The sequence below is a fragment of the Myotis yumanensis genome, unplaced genomic scaffold (genome assembly GCF_028538775.1).
Source record: "Myotis yumanensis isolate MYYU_CA2020_CCGP unplaced genomic scaffold, mMyoYum1.0.hap1 SCAF_20, whole genome shotgun sequence".
Classification (NCBI taxonomy): Eukaryota; Metazoa; Chordata; class Mammalia; order Chiroptera; family Vespertilionidae; genus Myotis; species Myotis yumanensis.
The window spans coordinates 11,733,851-11,752,392 of NW_027223771.1; the positions used below are offsets into that span (position 1 = coordinate 11,733,851).

At 45.4% G+C, this 18,542-nt stretch overlaps 1 pseudogene; it reads left to right on the forward strand.

Annotated features, from left to right (window-relative positions):
* Positions 1–18,542, forward strand: part of LOC138998559 (transcription cofactor HES-6-like) — a 36,928-nt pseudogene that overhangs the window by 12,852 nt on the left and 5,534 nt on the right.

Genomic DNA, 18,542 nt, shown 5'->3' on the forward strand with positions numbered 1-18,542 from the left:
GTGCCTGGCGGGTGGGGAGGAGCAGGCTGGAGAGACCTCTGGATGGAGACAGAAGAGCCCTGGCCAGTGCATCTCAGGCACACACAGAACCCCAATCCCTCCCAGGGCCTTGCCTCTCTGCCAAACACTGGGAAGGGCACAGTGAGCCCACCTGCAGTGGGAACATCCTAGGAGAAGGCAGGAGTGAGCAAAGGTGGGTTATGCCGGCAGAGGCCCCATCTCAGGGCACCAGGGTGAATGTTTGGAGTTTTTGGTAATCCTCACCTGAGGATATTTTTTCATTGATTTTCAGACAGAGTGCCAGGGGAGGGGGAGAGGAAGGGAAAGACTGGGAAAGACATCAATGTGAGAGAGAAGGAAAAATTAGATGCCTCCTACAAAGCTCCATAGGGGCCAGGATCAAACCTGCAAATAAGAACCACAAAGTCACGCAGTCTTTATTTCAAGGCCGTGGGCAGCAATGCACTAAAAGCCAATATTGGTCAAAGAGTGATTTCCTGGCTCTATGCTGTCCCTCCTAAAGCACAGAAACGTTGGGATCCACACAATATCTGTAAATTATACAACGTAGACCACAATAGTGCATGAAAATCATCCCTGGGGGTGAATATAACCAAGAAAATTAAAGGTACTAAAGAAAAAATACCTTTACTAAAGATCACAAACCAGAAAACGGGACAAGGCGGTTTGCAGGTTGGTGAATCAGAATTTGAAACAATTCATCACAGCATAATGTGAGAACCACATGTCCCTGACAGAGGCCGCACTTCTTAGCTGAGGAAGGTCCCCTGTATGAACCCCGGGTCAGGTGCATTACCTCCTCGGAGATAAATGAAGATCCTGTCAGGAGCGGAGGGTTCCTAATGTTCTCAAGCACAAGTGACAACACAGAATACATTTCTCCTGAGCACGCAACAGTTGGGACTGATACACACTCTTCAGGTGAGCCAGGTGGTAGAGGGGAAATCTCTTCCGCCACACATCAATCGGGTAGAAGACCTGGGCATGTTACAAAGTGCAATGCACCTCGTTTAAGCTTCACCTGTACTGGAAACATGAGGAATCTAGAAGAGTGTATGTTCCATTAAAAGGGGTTTAAATTCAGGAAAATAGGTCACAAAGAGTCTCCTTCATTGTTGTTATTCTAAGTGAATAAAAGGAAACATTCCCTGCACATTTAACACTTCTCTCCAGTGTGAACTCTCAGATGTTTATTAAGGTAGGCTTTTCGGCTAAAAGACTTCCCACATTCAGTACACTCATGTGGCTTCTCTCCAGTGTGAACTCTGAGGTGTACAGTGAGGTGAGCCCTTGTACGAAAGGACATCCCACATTCTGTACACTCATATGACTTCTCTCCATTGTGAACTCTGAGGTGTTTAGTGAGGTGATCCCGTATATGAAAGGACATCCGACATTCTCTGCACTTATATGGCTTTTCTCCTGTGTGAACGCTGTTGTGTCGTCTGAGGTCAGACCTGTAATGGAAGGATTTCTCACAATGTCTGCACTTATATGGTTTCTGTCCAGTGTGAACTCTGAGGTGCACAGTGAGCTGAGCCTTTATACGAAAGGACATCCCACATTCTCTGCACTTATATGGCTTTATTCCAGTGTGAATGCTGTTGTGTTGTCTGAGGTTAGACCTGTAACGGAAGGATTTCCCACATTCTCTACACTCATATGGCTTCTCCCCACTGTGAACTCTGAGGTGTACACTGAGCTTAGCTCTTGTACGAAAGGACATCCCACATTCTCGACACTCATACGGCTTCTCTCCGGTGTGAACTCTGAGGTGACTAGTGATCTGAGACCTTCTACGAAAGGACATCCCACATTCACTGCACTCATATGGCTTTTCTCCTGTGTGAACGCTGTTGTGTTGTCTGAGGTTAGACTTGGAGCTGAAGGATTGTCCACAATGTCTGCACTCATATGGTTTCTCTCCAGTGTGAACTCTGAGGTGTACCTTGAGGTGGGGCTTCTGACGAAAGGATATCCCACATTCACTGCACTTATATGGCTTTTCTCCTGTGTGAACTCTGTTGTGTTGTTTGAGGTTAGAGTTGTAACTGAAAGACTTCCCACAATGTTTGCACACGTATGTCTTCTCTCCAGTGTGAACTCTCTGGTGTCTAACGAGTGAAGGTCTTTTTCTGAAGAACTTCCCACATTCATTACACTGATACTGCTTTTCTCCAGTGTGAACTCCCTTGTCTCGAATGACGTTCAAGGTTTGTATAAACACTTTCCTACATTTGTTACACTCATAAATCAGTTCTCCAGAACACACACCCTCACACTGAACAACTTTCAGGTTGTGGCTGGCAGCGTTTCCACATTCATCCCACCGGTGATGACTTTTTCCACTGAGAAATTCCTGTGAAATCTCACTGCCACAGTGTAGCTCCTCAGTGTTGAGAGTGGCCTGGTGCTGGGGAAGCTCTGAGTTGGACTGCAAGTCTTCCCCAACCTCCCTGCTGGTTGAAGGCACCGAAGGGAAAGAGAAGCTGCACCTGCTCACAAAAGAGGCCCCGTCCATAGCTTCTTTCCAGGGCCCCTCTCCACATTCATTCTTTTGTTGCTGGTGAGGGTTTACACTGAAACAGAATTTTCCAACACATGCGTCGCTGCTGAAGGCTTTCTGCTCAAAGTATGCTGCATGTGACCCAGTCGGGTGCAAAATATGTTGTAACAGAGAGAAACACCGCTTACAGAGATGGTTCTTATGAGTGACTGGAGCTGTCTTAGAAGTCCTGACCTGTGACTTGCCTTGTATACATACTTGCTGATCAGAAGAGGCCTCCTCATCTTCCATTTTATGCCAACAACCTGAAAAGTGAGAAATGGTGAGGAAATGAATGCTGAATGTGGTGGCAGGGGGAAGTCCCATTGCAAAAGTGTGTTACACATCACACGTTGGTTCCATGCAATTGTCTGAAAATAAGAGATGTGCAGGAAGGATTAATAAGAGGCTCTTGTGACTTTCTGCGCTAATGAAGATCACAAAACATGGAGGCCTCACCAGAAATATGACACAAACATGGCAAGCACCACATGGATGAGAATATGGATCTCCAGCCCATCCTTCAACTAACAGCATTCTGCACGTATTGTTTACCGGGGATGGGGGGTGGGGGAGACCTGTGGAAGAAGTTGATTAGGTCTTACTCCAAGTAAAATTCAATAAAGGAGTAGCTGGTTTCAAGGACTAATTAGCACTTCTATGCACATATCACATGTACAAGTCAACGTTGCAGATTACTGCAGAGGCACCAATGCAGATGAACAGTTGATGAGGAAGTGAGTAGTCTGCACTGGGCCAGAGCTAAACAGCTTGCTATAGTATTCAGGGAAGAGAATATTACATACATTTGAATGGGGGCCTTACCAAAACAGCCCATGGTTTATGTAGGTAAAGACCATAATGTGGCACAAGAACGCGTACCAAGAGAAAGAGGGCAGAAGGTGAAGTCATGCATGTGGACACTGTCAGCCTTCCATGAAGAGAAAGTGCAAGCTGGGACCCATTAAACTCACTGCTAGGCTCTTGACTCCCTGACACTTCCTGTACTTTTTGAGGTTACGGGTGTTAGGGATGTTCCTGGAGTCCTTTACTCAGGGCTCCCCATCCAGCTCATCCCTGGCAGCCACAGCACATTTGACAGGACAGTGAGGGCCATTAGCAGAGGCCATGTTCTGGCTGTGGGAGAGAGAAAGCTACGCCTGAGGTGTAAAGAAAGAGAGGACATCACCTCAGGACACTGGGAGAATGTGAAGGTCTTACCTACAGATGATACAAGGGCAAACACTTCCAGCATCACATCATAGTACAGAAGTCTCTGAGCATCATCCAGGATCACCCACTCCTCTTCAGAGAAGGCAATGGCCACGTCCTCAAAGTTCACATCCTGTCATAATGGGGACAGTATAGCCCATGATCAGATTCACTCCTAAGATTATAAGTCTGTCATATTCCCCACCCATCTGCTCTTTGCACGCTTCATATCCGAGAAAATACCAGGCCTTCATCCCATGAAAGCCACTGTCTTCTTATTTTCCTGCTGACATTTTTCTTCCCACAACAATGAAGGCAGTTCAGCAGACAGAAGATACCTGAGCTCTGGACCTCCCATGTAGGCCACACTGTCTCTTATCCATAGAGTGGGTGTCAAAATATAGGTTAGTGAGGGATGTAGGCCATAAAGACAGTGTAATTTGATATTCTTCTTATCAGGATTTAGCATTGTAGTCCCTCCGATGGTTCTTCTAAGACACCAAAAACATGGCATCGCACTCATCCGCTTGACCCCAATCCCAAGGTGCTGAGGCCATCACTTTTCACAATCTGCTGCTCATAGTTCTTTGAACAACACTTCTCTCACACAGCTTCTTTCCCAGACGCACAATTGCAAAGGTTGTGCAAATTTGTCGTGGTGTGGATATATTATTTCCTAATCACGTCTTTTCCAAAAATATAGGTCCCTAACTCCATAATCTATTTCTCTCTTACCCTTCACCCTTACCGATGCCAGTGGAGATTTATAAGCCTGGGTAACACTGATGAATGCTATCTCATTCCCATCAACCAGTGTGTCACTCCCAACAACAAAAAGCAGGTGGTTAGTTAAATGGCACCTAAGCTCTTAACCTAGAATGTAGCACCCACACACCCCTCTTTACAGGCAATTACCCTAAAATAACCTTACTGTTCCATCCAGGCACCACCAGAAATGGACTCTTCCTTCATTCACCCTTATGTCAATGTCATGGTGCTGTGGCCATGAATTCACATTCCCTCTCCAAGTGCACATCACTCCATCTACCACACCTCTTTCAAACCTGCACTTCCACAGCTCGTGCCCCCATACTCATCTCCCGGACTTTACTTATTACTCAGCATGTGTGGTCCAGAGGACGGTTGCCAAACTGAATCAGGATCAAGTACTGCCCAGTTTCTGATAGTCCACACTCATAGTGGCAGCCTTGAGTGGTGCTATGGAGGCCTCTCTCCATGACGGTTTTTTTTCCCTTCAACCCCAAGTGTTAAGAACAATCAGATCTCAGATATCCATAGCCCATCTCCTGTTATGCTGCACTTGATGTCCCTTCACTAGTCACAGCCAACATCCCTCACTTAACCTTCACTCAAGTCCCAGCCCCGATGGCCCTCTGCACCATGCCCAGTGAGTCTCACTCAAGCCTCTAAGCCAGTGATGGGGAACCTATGACACACATGTCTGAGGTGACACATGAACTCATTTTTTTGGTTTATTATTCCTTGCTAAATGGCATTTAAATCTATAAAATAAATATCAAAAATAAAATCTTTGTTTTACTATGGTTGCAAACATCAAAAAATTTCTATATGTGACACGGCAACCAGAGTTAAGTTAGGGTTTTTCCAAATGCTGACACGCCGAGCTCAAAAGGTTCGCCATCACTGCTCTAAGCTAATCCACAAAACGAACTTCAACTCCCCACAGCCAGGCCACACTGAGGATAACAACAACATCCTGGTGAGAGTTTAGAAAACGTGTATGTACCAACCCTAGACTCTTGTCATTTGAATTACTCTTCGGCCTCCAATTAATCTCAGGTCCACTCATCTTTTGAAGGTATTTGCCACTGCAAAATGATTATTTCTCCACCACACTCTACATGACAACTTCTGTCCTTATGACAACCACCTCCCACAAACAGTGGCCACAGCATGAAAGCCAGTCCTGGTGCAGAATGTGAGGCTATTGCTAGGCCAGCAAGCATTCTACCCTCTGGCCTCGCCCATAGTGTGCAGCGGGTGCTTTGGCGCCAGGGAGCCTCCCGCCAGCTGGATGCTAAAGGAGTCGTGGCTATCCACACATCTGATAAGGACTCCTAACAAGATATTGTCACTGTAACCCTTAAATATCTGGATCATTACAGTTACCTCTAAATTTCACAGGGTATATAAAGAAATCTTCACCCCGTCCGAGGAGCAGCAGCCACGCGCAGCCAGCCCCCATCAAAGGAGTAGCAGCTACGTGAGCAGTCCACCCCTGTCCAAGGAGCAACAGCCACATAAGTAGCCCGCCACCGTCTGAGGAGCAGTAGCATGCGCAGCCTGCCCCCATCCGAGAAGCAGCAGCCTCTTGAGCAGCCCACCCCAGTCTGAGGAGCAGCAGCTATGCGAGCAGCCCTCCCCCACCCGCCAGAGGAGCCACCACTGCAGCACACACTATAGGACCCACTGCCAACTGAGAAGCAGCTGCTGCCGTGACGGCCCAATGGGTAACTGCAGCCCGAGGAGCCACTGCCACCCAAGGAACAGGCCCTGCAAGAATTTATATCTAGATCTGTCGGTGAGATCAAAAACAGGTACACAAAGAAACCCCCAAAGGAAAGAAAAGGAGGCATCACCAGATAAGCAGCTAAGTAGAACAGAGGCATGCAATATGTCAGAAAAAGAATTCAGAATAAGCGTCATACAGTTCATAACAGGATGGATGAAAAAAATCAATAACTTATGTAAGAATCAAGAAGAAATAAAGAATGACATAGCTGCAATAAAAACATCATGTAATGTTTCAGCAGTAGAGTAGGAGAAGTGGAGGACCGAATTAGCGAATTAGAAGACAGGGAAGCAGAACACAACCAAAGTGAACTGAAATTGGAAAAAAAAAATTAAAAGACAGGAGGAGAGCCTAAGTGAGCTATGGGACAACATGAACCGATCAACATACAAATAACAGGGGTGCCAGAACAACAGGAAGAGGAACAATGGTTAGAAAACCCATTTGAAGAAATAATGACAGAAAACTTCCCTGGCCCTGACCAGTTTGGCTCAGTGGCTAGAGCTTCCGCCTGTGGACTGAAGAGTCCCAGATTCTATTCCGGTGAAGGACATGTACCTTGTTTGCAGGTATTTCTCCAGTGGGGGGTGCACAGGAGGCATCTGATCGATTTTTCTAACTCTCTATCCCTCTCCCTTCCTGTCTGTAAAAAATCAATGAAATATATTTAGAAAAAAAAGAAAACTTCCCTGATGTGGAAAAGAAAAAAGTCATGCAAGCACAGAGAGTCCCAAACAAGAAGAACCCGAAAAGACCCACACCAAGACACATCATAATTACCATGGCAAATGTTCAGGACAAAGAGAGAATCATAAAGGATGCAAGAGAGAAACAGAAAGTTACGTACAAGAGCTCTAAACCATTAGATTATCAAATGACTTCCCAACAGAAACACATCAGGCCAGAAAAGAATGGAAGGAAATTTACAAAGTGATACAAAGAAAGGGACTAAGTCCAAGAATACTCTCTCCAGCAAGGCTATCATTGAAAATTGAAGGGGAAATAAGGATCTTCACATACAAAAAAAAGCTAAGGGAATTTATCACTACCAAGCCAGCAATGCAAGAAATGCTAAAGGGAATGGTGTAAAAAGAAGAAATAACAAGGGAAGAAAGAACACAGACACAAAAAATAAAACTGGCTACAAATAACTATCAGTAACTTTAAACATCAACGAACTAAATGCTCCAATCAAAAGACATCGAGCAGCTGAATGGATAAAAAGAACATGACCTATATATATGCTGTCTACATGAGACACACCTCAGAACAAGGGATTCACACAGACTGAAAGTGAAGGGATGGAAAAATATCTTTCAGGAAAATAGAAATGAAAAAAAAAGCCAGGGTAGCAATATTTACATCTGACAAAATAGACCTCAAAATAAGGGCCATAACAAGAGATAAAGATGGCCACTTCATAATATTAATGGGAACGATATAACAAGAGGAGACAACCCTGATAAAAATATATGCACCCAATGCAGGAGCACCAAATACATTAAAAAAACCTCCTGGAAGATATCAAAGGAGAGATCGACAACAATACAATCATAGTAGGGGACTTTAATACACCACTGACATCACTGGATCAATGCTCTAGACAAAAAAATCAGCAAAGAAACAGCAATCCTAAATGACTCACTAGATCAGATGGACTTAATTGACATCTTCAGAACATTTCACCCCAATGCCATGGAATTTAAGTTCTTCTAAGTACACATGGGACATTTTAAACAATAGACCACATATTGGGTCACAAGCAAAGTTTCCTCAAATTGAAGATTGAAATCATATCAAGCATCTTCTCAGACCACAATGGCATAACATCCTATCTAATAAAAGAGAAACATGGTAATTAGCCATAACTTCGCTGCCTTTCCCATTGGCTAATCAGGGTGATATGCAAATTAACTGCCAACCAAGATGGCGGCCGGCAGCCAGGTAAATGACGCGAACAGGAGGCTTGCTTGCTTCAGTGACGGCGGAAGCCTAGCTTCCCCGCCTGCTGCGACTGGGCTCTGAGCTGCTCTCTAAGAAACATTGCTACAAATATAGAAGCTAAACAAAACCCGAGATACCTGCTTTCAGCCAGCCGGGATCTCAGAGCTGGAGTCGCAATAAAGTTTCAAATACAGAAGGTAAACAAAGCCCAGAAACCTGCTTTCAGCAGCCGAGGTCTCACAGCTAAAGCCGGCTCTCAGCTCCAGTGAAAGCCATAGAAGGTAAATAAATCCCAGAATAAAAAAAAAAAAAAAAGGAAAAAAAGAGAGGGTGGGAGCTTCAGTCACCCGCCAGCCTGAAAACGGCCCTCAGCCCCTCACCCAGACTGGCCAGGCACCCCAGTGGGGACACCCACACTAAAGGGGGTGTGACCAGCTGCAAACAGCCATCATCCCCTCACCCAGGCTGGCCAGGCACCCCAGTGGGGACCCCCACCCTGAAGGGGGTGTGACCAGCTGCAAACAGCCATCATCCCCTCATCCAGGCTGGCCAGGCACCCAAGCGGAACCCCCACCCTGATCCAGGACACCCTTCAGGGCAAACCAGCAGGCCCCCACCCGAGCACCAGGCCTCTATCCTATATAGTAAAAGGGTAATATGCCTCCCAGCACCGGGATCAGCGGAGCAGCGAGGCCTCCTAGCAGTGGGATCAGTGGAGCCACAAGGCCTCTTGGCTCATGGAGCAGCGTGACAGGGGGCAGTGCCCAAACCCCCTGATCGCCCTGCGGCTCTGTGTGTGACAGGGGGCGGCGCCACAACCTCCCTATCTGCCCTGCTCTGTTTGTGACAGGGGAAGGCGCCCCAACCCCCTGATCGGCCCTGCTCTGTGCCTGATAAGGGGAAGCTCCCCAACCCTCTGATGGGCCCTGCACTGTGTGTGACAGGGTGTGGCACCCCAAACCCCCATGGGCCCTGATCTGTGTGTGACGCGGTGGAGCCACAACCTCCCCATCGGCCCTGCCCTGAGTGTGACAGGGGGGAGTGCCCCAACCCCCTGATTGGCCCTGCTCTGTGGGTGAGAGGGGGCGGCGCCCAAACCTCCCCACCGACCCTGCCTTGAGTGTGAAAGGGGGCATCGCCCCAACCCCCGAATCGGCCTTACCCTGAGCGTGACTAGGGTGGCATCGCAACCTCCTGATCGGCCCTGCTATGTGCGTGATAAGGGGTAGCTCCCAACCCCCTGATCGGCCCTGCTCTGTGCGTGACAGGGGGGAGCTCCCAATCCCCTAATTGGCCCTGCTCTGTCCGTGACGGGGGCAGCGACCCAACCCCCAGATCCGCCCTGCTCTGTGCGTGACAGGGGGTGGTGCCGCAACCTCCCCATCGACCCTGCCTTGAGTGTGACAGGGGGTTGGGGTGCCCTACCCAATCGGCCCTACCCTGAGCGTGACTGAGGGTGGCATCACAATCTCCTGATCTGCCCTGCTCTGTGCATGACAGGGGGCGGTGCCCCAACTCCCCAATCGGCCCTGCTCTGAGCCCGACCAGGAGCTGCGGGGCAGGCACCTAGGGATTGGGCCTGCCCTCTGCCACCCGGGAGTGGGCCTAAGCCTGCAGGTCGTTATCTCCTGAGGGGTCCTAGACTGAGAGAGGGCACAAGTGGGGCTGAGGGACATCCCCCTCCCCAGTGCACAAATTTTTGTGCACCGGGCCTCTAGTTAGAAATAAACTACAATAAAAACAATCCAAAAAATTCAAACACTTGGAAGCTGAATAGCATGCTATTAAACAATGATTGGGTTACCAAAGAAATCAAAGAAGAAATTAAAAACATCACGGAAACTAATGATAATAAAAACACAACAATCCAAAATCTATGAGAAACAATGAAAGTAGTCCTGAGAGGGAAGTTTATAGCTCTACAGGCTACCTCAAAAAACAAGAAAAATGGTAGTAAATCATCTACTCTACCACTTAAAGAATTAGAAGAAGAGCAACAAGAACAGCCCAGAGTGAGAAGACGGAAGGACATAATAAAGATCAGAGCAGAAATCAATGACATGGAAACCAAAAAAAACAATTCAAAAGATGATTGAAACCGAGAGCTGGTTCTTTAAAAGGATAAACAAGACTGAGGAACCTCTAGAGAGACTCAACAAGAAGCAAAGAGAGAGGACCCAAATGAACAAAATCAGAAATGAAAAGAGGCAAAATTACATCAGACCCCACAGAAATACAAAGGATGGCTAAAAAATACCATGAACAACTCTATTCCAACAAACTGGACAACCTAGAGGAAATGGACATATTCCTAGAAAAATACAACATTCCAATACTCAATCAGGAAGAATCTAAAAATCACAATAGGCCAATAACTATACAAGAAATTGAAGCAGTCATCAAAAAGCTTCCAGCAAACAAAAGCCCGGGGCCAGACGGCTTCACAGGGGAGATTTACCAAACATTCAATGAAGAAATAAAACCTATGTTCCTCATACTACTCCAAAAAAGTCAAGAGGAAGGAACACTTTCAAGCTCATTCTATGAAGCCAGCATCACCCTAATACCAAAACCAGATAAAGACAACAAAATGAAAAGAATTACAGGCCAATATCCTTCATGAACAGATGCCAACATCCTCAATAAAATTCTAGCAAATTGGATCCAGCAGTACATCAGAAAGATCATACACCATGACCAAGTAGGATTTATACTGGGGATGCAAGGATGGTACAAAAACCACAAATCAATAAACGTGATACATCACATAAAGGAACTGAGACATAAAAATCTCATAGGCATATCAATTAATGCAGGAAAAGCATCTGACAACACTAACACCCATTCTTGATAAAAACTCTCAGCAAGGTGGGAATGAAAGATCATATCTCAACATAATAAAAGCCACATATAACAAACCAAAGCCAACATCATACTCAATGGGCAAAAACTAAAACTATTTTCCCTAAGAACAGGAACCAGACAAGGATGCCCACTCTCACCACTCCTACTCAACTGGAAGTACTAGCCATTGCAATCACACAAGAAGAAGGAATAAAAGGCATACAAATTGGAAAAGAAGACGTAAAACTGTCCATATTTGTAAATGACATGATACTGTACAGAGAAAATCCTAAAGACTCCATCAAAAAATTATTAGACTTAATAAATTAATTTGGCAAGGTAGCAGGATACAAAATTAACACCAAGAAATGTATGGAATTTCTATACACCAATAGTGAACTTACAGAAAAAGAGACTAAAAAAGCAATCCCGTTGACCATCGCACCAAAAATAATTAAGATACCTAGGAATAAACTTAACTAAGGAGGTAAAAGACCTATACATGGAAATCTATAGGGAACTGAAAAAAGAGATAGAAGAAGACATAACCAGACGGAAGAACAGACTCTGCTCATGGATTGTTAGAATCAACATCATTAAAATGTCCATACTACCCAAAGCAATCTATAGATTCAATGCACTTCCCATTGAAATACCAACGGCATACTTCACAGATCTAGAACAAACATTCAAAAAAATTCAACTGGAATAAAAAAAGACCCCGAATAGCTGCAGCAATCCTGAGAAAGAAGATCAAAGTAGGTGGGATCTCAATACCAGATATCAAGCTGTATTACAAAGCCACTGTATTCAAAACAGCTTGGTACTGGCTCAAGAACAGACATATAGATCAATGGAATAGAATAGAGAACCCAGAAATCGACCCAAACCACTATGCTCAATTAATGTTTGACAAAAGAGGCAAGAACATACAATGGAGTCAAGACAGTCTCTTCAATAAATGGTGTTGGGAAAATTGGACAGATACATGCAAAAAAAAATGAAACTAGACCACCAACTTACACCATGCACAAAAATAAACTCAAAATGGATAAAGAACTTAAACATAAAACAGGAAAACATAAAAATACTAGAGCAGTGATGGCGAACCTATAACACGCGTGTCAGAGGTGTCCCGCGAACTCACTTTTTCAGTTGATTTTTCTTTGTTAAATGGCATTTAAATATATAAAATAAATATCAAAAATATAAGTCTTTGTTTTACTATGGTTGCAAATATCAAAAAATTTCTATATGTGACACGGCACCAGAGTTAAGTTAGGGTTTTTCGAAATGCTGACACGCCGAGCTCAAAAGGTTCGCCATCACTTTACTAGAGGAATCCACAGGCAACAAAATCTCAGACATATGCTGAAGCAATGTCTTCACTGATACAGCGCTTAGGGCATTGGAAACGAAAGAGAAAATAAACAAATGGGACTACATCAAAATAAAAAGCTTCTGCACAGCCGAAGCCGGTTTGGCTCAGTGGATAGAGTGTCGGCCTGTGGACTGAAAGGTCCCAGGTTCGATTCCGGTCAAGGGCATGTACCTGGGTTGCGGGCACATCCCCAGTGGGAGATGTGCAGGAGGCAGCTGATCGATGTTTCTTTCTCATCAACGTTTCTAGTTCTCTCTCTCCATTCCTCTCTGTGAAAAATCAATAAAATATATTTTTAAAAAAAGCGTGTCTGCACAGCAAAAGAAACCATCAACAAAACAACAAGAAAGCCCACTGCATGGGAGAACATATTGCCAATGTTATCTCTGATAAGGGTTTAATCACCAGCACTTACAGGGAACTCATACAACTTAACAAAAGAAAGATAAACAACCCAACCAAAAAATGGGCAATGGACCTAAATAGATACTTTTCAAAAGAAGACAGAAGGAAGGCCAAGAGACATATGAAAACATGCTCAAAGTCACTAATCATACAAGAGATGCAAATCATAACGACAATGCGGTACCATCTCACACCTGTCAGAATGGCTATCATCAATAAATCAACAAACAACAAGTGCTGGCGAGGATTCGGAGAAAAAGGAAACCTCATGCACTGCTGGTGGGAATGCAGACTGGTGCAGCCACTGTGGAGAACGGTATGGAGTCTCCCCAAAAAACTATAATGGAACTCCCATTTGACCCAGTGATCCCACTTCTAGGAATATATCCCAAGAAGCTAGAAACACCAATCAGAAAGGATATATGCACCCCTCTGTTCATAGCAGCACAATTCACCATAGCTAAAATTTGGAAACAGCCTAAGTGCCCCTCAGCAGATGAGTGGATTAGAAAACTGCGGTATATCTCCACTATGGAATACTACGCTGTGGTAAAAGAGAAGGAATTCTTACCATTTGCAACAGCATGGATGGAACTGGAGAGCATTGTGCTAAAGTGAAATAAGCCAGTCAGAGAAAGATAGATAGCACATGATCTCACTCATTCATGTAATATAATGACCAACATAAACTGAGGAACAAAAACAGACCTATGCCGACGCAATATCTTCACCGATACAGCTCCTAGGGCAATGGAAACTAAAAAGAAAATATACAAATGGGACGACATCAAAATAAAAAGTTTAGATCCAGAGACAGGGAAGCATCGATCAGACCATCAGACCTCAGGGGGAAAGTAGGGGAGGGTGGGGTTAAGGGGGAGAGATCAACCAAAGGACTTGTATGCATGCATATAAGCTTAACCAATGGACTCAGACAATAGGGGGGTGAAGGCATGAGTGGGAGGGTGGGGGGTAAATGGGGGGATAAGGACACATATGTAATAACTTCATCAATAAAGAAATTTTTTAAAAAAGTAAAAGAAAGCCAGTCCTCAGGTTCACGCTGTCACTTCTGAGCTATTACTACCATGACCAATTGACCATGATTCCCTGTATTAAAGTGATCCACAGTCCTGGCTGATGTGTCTCAGTGGGTTGAGCATAGACCCACACACTGGTGAGGTCACATGCCTCGGTCGTGGGCTGGATCCACAGTAGGGGTTGTGCAGGTGGCAACCAATCCTTGCTTCTTGCTCATCCCTGTTTCTCTCTCTCCCTCTCCCTTCCTTCCTACATCTAATATCAATAAAAATATAGCTGTACTTAAAAAATATGACTGCAGGTTCCTGATTCAGCTCACTCCTCACTCCAAGCCTTTGCACATTCTGGACCCTGTGTCTGGAGGACCTCGCACTCATTACACTGGTTGCCACAAACAAGGTCCACGTCATGAAGCCCTAGTCCTGGCCTTAGGAGTCTGGGTTGAGTGTCTGTTCCAAGTCCCCAGGTCCAAGGGCTACAAGAGCGGCTGACAGTCCGAGGACTCCACTATCTCAGAGGCCACAAGGGGGTGAGGCCCTGAAAGACGCTCCACAAACCCATGCAGCTAATTCATTCTGCATTTGGAAAAATTTGTGGAAAGAAAACGGTCTGTTGTCAGCCTGGCACCCACCAGGCTCTATGGGCTCAGGCTGCTCAGTGCCCTTGCCCAGCCCCGAGGCCAGGTGCCCTCCAGACGCCTGTGTTATCTCAGGGCTCAGTCCTCAGGGCTCACCCTGCCAGTTCCCTTATCATTGACAGGACTTCCCCTTCCTGTCCACACTGCTGTCCTCTGTCCTCCAGGCTGTCCTTCCTCTGAACAATGTTAGGAAAAGTTAGAATCCGGCCTCAGAAAATGTGTCTCTTCTTTTCACAACCATCTATGGCCCCAGCGTCCTGAGAGTGAAAGGAAAACTCCTCCTGTGAACCACACCTCGTCTCTTTGATGCCTTTAAGGGGCGGGCAAACTTTTTGACTCGAGGGCCACAGTGGGTTCTTAAACTGGACCGGAGGCCGGGACAAAAGCATGGATGGAGTGTTTGTGTGAACTAATATAAATTCAAAGTAAACATCATTACATAAAAGGGTACGGTCTCTTTTTTTTTTTTTTTTAGTTTTATTCATTTCAAACCGGCCGGATCCGGCCGGGGGCCGTAGTTTTCCCACGGCTGCAAGTTTACACCCACAACAGGCCCGGGTCCCGAGTCCTCCCTGCGCAGTCGCACCATCACGTCCTCACAAGGCGGCCCTGCGGCCTTTCCCCCTCTTCCCCCCTCAGCCATGTGTCACCCACGAGGGACTCACCATTCTGAGCGCGGGGACCTGGGCGGCGGGACCTGAGAGGCCGGTCCCCAAGGCTGGAGGTGAAATGGGGTCCGGCTGCGGGGACGCTGTGAGCAGAGAGGAGTCCGGGAGGCACGGGGACCCCAATCTCGGGCTGTTGGGCTCAAAGAGCCTCAGACACACCCCGCACGGCAGACACGCTGCTCCCAGGCCGCCTCCTCCTCACGACCAGCGCCCTGAAGCCTGGGAGTCTGTGAAAAAAGAACTAAAAATTTAAAATGGCCACCGCGAGGAGGAAGGCGGAAGTCCCGCTCTCACCGGATGCGCAGACACGGAAATGCCCTTGAGCACCGCCCACAAGGGTGCAGTTCCTTCTGGGTAATGTAGTTTTCTCGACCTCTCAGGGCAGGGCTAGCATCCCAGCCAATGGCTCAGGTGAATGAAGGTGACAAGGCCGAAACCGGTGTGGGTCACTGGATAGAGCGTCGGCCTGCGGACTGAAGGGTCGAGGGTTCGATTCCGGTCCAGGGCATGTGTCTTGGTTGCGGTCACATTCCCTGTGGGAGACGTGCAGGACTCAGCTTATCTGTGTTTCTCTCTCATCGATTTTTCTAACTCTCTGTCTCTCTCCCTTCCTCTCTGTATAAAATCAATAAAATATATTCTTTTAAAAAGGTGATGTGGCCCAGTAAGAGATGCCTGGGGAGGGAGTAGAGGGGCCCAGAGGCCTGGCTAACTGCAGCAGACTGACAGATCTCCGAGGAAAAGCGGGTGGGGAGGACTGGAAGAGATCCACCAAGAATATATACACAGGGGGGAAATTGGAGACATTCGTAATAGTATCAACAGGAAAAAAAATACACGTATTTTTAAAAATTTTAAATAATGAAGCCCAGCTGGTGTGTCGCAATGGTTGAGCATAGACCTATGAAACCGGAACTCAGGGTTCTTTCCCTAGTCAGGGCACATTCATGGGTTGCAGGCTCAATCCCAGTGTGGGGATGGAGTTGTGCAGGAGGCAGTTAATCAGTGTTTCTCTGTCATCATTGATGTTTTGATCTCTCCCTCTCCCTTTGACCCCCTAAAATCAATGAAAATAAATTTAATAATGTATATACATATATGCATAGCCCATGGACATAGACAATAATGTGGTGAGGGCCTAGAAGAGGTGGGGGCAGGGGAGAGGGAGGAAAAAGGTAAGGGGTATGGGGGAAATTTGGGAACATCTGTAACACAGTCAACAACAATACCAAAAGAATAGTGTGCACAGCCAGTGTTGCTCAGTGGTGGGGTGTGTACCCATGAAGCAATATATCACGAGTTTGATATCAGGTCGAGGCACATGCCCAAGTTGGCGGCTCCATCTTAGGAGGTTGGGCAATGCAGGAGGCAGCTGATTAATGATTCTCTTTCATCGGTGATGTTTCTTCCTCTCCCTTTCTCTCTAAAGATTCAATAAAAACATTTAAAAAATGAATAGTGTTAAGAATGATTTGACTCATCAACAGCAAAGTGAGTGTGGGCCATCACGCTGTCTCCCAAGTCTTGTAAGCAAAGTCATGCCTGGATCTGTGTTTATAGCGCATGTCCCAGGCATAACCAGCCTGGAGCACGTCTGCGTGAGGTTGGCCTGTGGTGCTTGTGTTCTTGACTTCATGCAGAAAAGATTTCACAACATGCGTTCAGAAGATTTTGAGGGGACATTCATTTAAGCTGGGGATGATTAAAGAATGTAGATGTCTTAGATGCTTAACGTTCTGCCTATTTTTTAAGTCATAAATCCATTTTAAAAATTGGCAAAAGTTTCTGACCAGACTTTTCAACAAAAGAGATAAAGACAATGCAAATAAATGCACAAAGAAATGCTCACCATAAAATTTTTTTAGGGGGATGGATTTTAAAACAAAACAAGTTAACAGTATAATGATTTTCATGCCGGCAATTTAAAAATATTATATATTGCATGAGCTCACATGGATAAAGATAAACTAGAATTTTCATTATTGTGGGTGTCTGGAAAGCCAAAGAGAATGTCCATTTTAGATCACAGTTCTGCATGTCTTAAAAAGTAAAACCTCACCTACAGTACAACAGTTAGATAAGTAGAACATATATGTATGAAGAACATAACCCAAGTTCCCCCCAAATTTATTTATAATGCCCCAAACCTAGAAATAACAGAAACCATAGATCAATAAAGTGGTTATTCCCTGACCACAATACTACTCAGCAATAAAAAATAATAAGCTTCTCACATAAGCATTAGTGTTGAATCTCAAAACAACTCTGTAGCATGAAAGAGTCCAATATTTGTTCAAGTATACACAAATTATAGTGTTTAGAACATTATGAAAAATATGAACTAATCTTTTAAAGTGAGGAAAATGAATGACTGCATTTAGAGTAGGGGAAGGCAGAAAGAGCGACTATAAAAGGGCAGGAGGTAAATATAGGGTGTGGTAAAGGAGGTTTAGAGTTGTTGGTATGGAAATTAATACAATAGTTAGTAAATAATGAAACAAGAACAAACTCTTCCCTGGCCGATGTACTTCAGTTGGTTGGACACCATCCCTTGCCCTGAAAGGTCACTGGTTCCAGCCCAGGTCAGGGCACATGTCCACCTGGAAGCCCTGTAGGTGGTGGACAGGAGGCAGCAGTTCAATGCCTTTCTCATATCTCCATTTCTCATTCTCTCCCTTCTTCTCTTTCCAAATGTCAATAAAATTACTTTTAAAAATGAAAAAGACTTATATAAAATAAGAGAATAAACTCTGTGATTTGCATACTCACATCTGTAAGCCTACTTTTGCTCTAACCTGGACATGGGTGAGATATATGTTTATTTCACATGTGACATTTTTACAACTTTATCCATATGTCCAAGCTCACCAAATAGTACATACTAGAACAGTGCATTTTGTTGAATGTCAGTTTTATTTTATTTTTTTAAAATATATTTTATTGATTTTTTACAGAGAGGAAGGGAGAGGGACAGAGAGTTAGAAACATCAATGGGAGAGAAACATTGATCAGCTGCCTCCTGCACACTCCCTACTGGGGATGTGCCCGCAACCAAGGTCCATGCCTTTGACCGGAATCGAACATGGGACCCTTCAGTCCGCAGGCCGACGCTCTATCCACTGAACCACACCGGTTAGGGCTGTTTGCTGTTTTATAAATGTATTTTTGCTGGCTTCAGAGAGGAAGGGAGAGTGAGAGAGAGAGAAACATCAACGATACGAGAGAACCATGGATCGGCTGCCTCCTGCACGCCCCACTCTGGGGATGAAGCCCCCAACCGGGCATGTGCC